Raw genomic sequence first — 3559 nt, forward strand, 5'->3', positions numbered from 1 at the left:
CAAAGTCCTACACTTTAAAATAATTTTTGACATTTGATTTTCCAACTATGGGTGGTGTGTGTGTGTGTGTGTGTGTGTGTGTGTGTGTGTGTGTGTGTGTGTTAGTAGTAGTCTTTGACCAAATCTGATGGTGCTCATGGCTTTCTTCTGGATCTGTGCCCTGGGTTAACTCCTGGCAAAGCTCAGAGGACAAAATGGGATTCTGAGGATTGAATCCAGGATAGCCATCAGCACATCAACTGTACTTTGCTTTTCCCTGCCCACTGTATTTATATATAATTTCCAAAATTTTAATAGATTGCTTCTTGAAATCATTCTATAGTTCTCTGCACATATGTTAAGAAAGAATATGAAATACTTCAAAATTTGCATATCATCTTTGTGCAGGGATCCTGTTAATATTATTTGTACCTTTCCAATATGTATAGTTACCAAAGCAAGTGAAATATTGTCCAAAAATAAATACATATATGAGCCTATTTGTACTGGAAACTAGAAACCAATTTTTTGGAAAGCAAATTATCCTCCTGTCTTATTTCAGTTTCATGTGTAACAAGTCTAAAGTCTCTAGAGACCATATGAAGCAAAAAACAAAAGCAATTAAGATAGATCTAGGCTTATTTTCTAGTTCAATTCCCAATTCAACAAGGTAATGTCCAAGAATAGAGAAATGTATATTATGCTCTGTTTTGATTCTCATTAGCTTGATGGAGAATAGCTTTGACAAGCATAAGAATGGAATTTCTTATCAGTTGTAAATCAAATATAATTAATATCTTGGAAGAAACAATGGTCATGCAATCTTTTAATAGCTGAATGACCTTTAGAAGGAAATCTTTCATTCATAGTTTGGATTTTTGGCACTTATAAAGTAAATAATTATACCAATAATAATAAAAAATAAGACTGGTTAACATACTTTTTCATCACGATTTTTTCCATGGATCAAATACACTAACATAGCTTAATAAGCAAGCTTCTGAGCTCTATAGCTTTGTTTATTACTTTTATTTAGTAACCAATTCTGCTTTGGGGCACAGTTTTTCCATGTGATCAGATTTGAGGGTGTTAATTTAACAATTTTATTCTGATCTTTGACATTCAGTCAGTAGCTGTCAGCAAAACTCTACATCAAGCTTCCTTACATGTTTTTAAAATCAAAATTTTTTGTGGCAGTAATTTTTCATTAGGGCTGGTAGTGCCTGTATTGCAAAATGTATAAATTTTATTCATCTTTCTGGTTTAATTTTTTATAATTTTAAGCTCCTGACCTCTAGAAGTGCTATCATCTCACCCAGCCTTGATTTTCCGCAGTAACATTTAAAAAAAATGTTAAGTTTAAAATTAAGAATTTTACATGTAATCAGTATGTTTCAGTACTGGACCACTCAGTAGCATCAAAACTAATTAAACTAAAATAAAACAGTAGCATTTTAGTAACAGTTTAATGTTAATAAATACTTTAAATCAGACTGTGTAATTTACAAAAACCTTTATGCTTTTTTTAATTTTTTGCTTTTTGGGGCCATACCAGGGGTTTACTCCTTGCTATGCACTCAGAAATCACTCCTGGTTTGGTGTACCATATGGAACACCAGGGAATCGCACCACCGTCCGTCCTAGCTTAGCGCATACAAGGCAAATGCCCGACCTCTTCTCCATCTTTCCAGCCCCAATATTTTGTTATTTCTTAGATTTTTAAGTCTCATTGGCACATAAGGAACACATGCGGAATATATCTGGATTCAAGAAAGAGGATAATATTCATGAAAATGTCTATGGTAGTTGTTTTGAAGGAGCATGTAGAACTGGCTGTCAATGTCAAATAGTGGCAATGTAGCTTTCCAAACATATATTTGAGAACTCATTCATGTCCTTCTGACATGACAATGGCATGAAATTTCATGACATCTATTACTAGAATTGTAACTGAATAGGTGTTTCTCTTCTTTTCTTTATTTTGTCTTGTACTGCCAGAGAGGACTGAATGCTAAGGTGGACAGGGTATAGACTACAGAAATAAATATTATTCAAATAAATTTTTATCTTAAATAAAAATTTGAAAAGTTATGAAGGTTCTAGACGTATATAGGAAAAGAAATCTCCCAGAAGCACTGAAGAAATGTGTGTACATCTCATAATCACATATATTAATTCCTTGCTATATAGTGGTTCTAGAAAAAGCATCAGAAAATTTCAACATTTAAAATATTCCAAATTTCTTTGAGGAAGAAAAGTATGTCTGAATCTAAACTCCACACCTACTTCCAATAACTTTAAAGTCTTCATCTCTCTGTGCTATAAAGTATACGGATGTGTACATGTATGTTTTATGGGTGTGTCCCACTTATCAAAAATACTATAAATATGTTATATTCCAGTGAAATGCATATTTGTATTATATGAATTAACTTTCACATAGTTACTAAATTGAGAAACTCTGCTAGTATGAATCAGAATCAAGGTTCTTTTAGAGATATTCTCTTTCTCATTGTATGTTTTGTTCATTTGGGTAACATACCTAGTGGTGCTCACAGCTTATTCCTTGCTCTGAGCTAAGGATCGGGCTTATGGAAACATTTCTGGTGCTAGAGATTGAACCTAGGTCAGCCACATGCTTTGTATGTGGATTATTTCTCCACTCCCTCATCACATGTTTCACTCCAGCCAACAATCATAATTTGCTAAATGCATGACAGTGATAAATACAACCAGCTTCTGGGAAGCATAGTTGTGTTCCTGCTACCTTACCCCAAATATTATATCTGCACCCAATTTTTCAAAGTTCTTAAATCCTGAAGGTGCTTACTAGAAAACTACCCTGACCTTAACCTTCATTCAACATCTGTCAATGCTTTATAACTCATTCCACTACACTACCTTTATTTTTAGAAAGAAAAAAGGAAGTATCTATTTTACTAGGTGATATTTTTTAATAATATTTTATTTAAACACCTGGATTACAAACATGATTGTGGTTGGGTTTCAGTCATGTAATAAACACCCCCCCATCATCAGTGCAGCATTCCCATCACCAATGTCCCAAATCTCCCTCCTCCCCCCCCCACCCCACCCCCACCTGTACTCTAAACAGACTTCCTACTTCCCTCATTCATTCACATTGTTATGATAGTTCTCAGTGTAGTTATTTCTCTAACTGCACTCATCACTTTGTGGTGAGCTTCAGGAAGTGAGATGTAACTTCCAGCCCTTCTCTCTTTTGTTTCTGAAAATTATTTCAAGAATGTCTTTCATTTTTCTTAAAATCCATAGTGAGTGAGATCATTCTGCCTCTCTCTCTTTCTCTCTCTCTGACTTGTTTCTAGGTGGTATTTTAAAAAAATTCTTCTTCCCCCCCTTATTTTTAAAATTTTTATTCCTCACTCCTCTTCTTTTTATTAAAGTGAATCATGAGATTAATATAGTAATGACCTGATTTTACACAAACATTTCTTGTATCATTCTTATGTATTTTATTTCTCCTTCTCCCTCTCCATCTACTTTTCTCTTACACACTCCTCCTCTTTCTCTTCCTTTATATTTTTAGTTATGGGGCTCA

General features: G+C 33.9%; 1 non-coding gene across 1 annotated transcript; it reads right to left on the reverse strand.

Moving 5' to 3' along the window:
* Positions 1–343: 343 nt before the first annotated feature.
* Positions 344–445, reverse strand: LOC125998410 (U6 spliceosomal RNA). The gene has a single exon (XR_007491982.1). It is a non-coding gene; the product is annotated as a U6 spliceosomal RNA (small nuclear RNA).
* Between the last annotated feature and the right edge of the window lie 3114 nt (positions 446–3559).

The sequence above is a fragment of the Suncus etruscus genome, chromosome 20 (assembly GCF_024139225.1).
Source record: "Suncus etruscus isolate mSunEtr1 chromosome 20, mSunEtr1.pri.cur, whole genome shotgun sequence".
NCBI classification, from domain to species: domain Eukaryota; kingdom Metazoa; phylum Chordata; class Mammalia; order Eulipotyphla; family Soricidae; genus Suncus; species Suncus etruscus.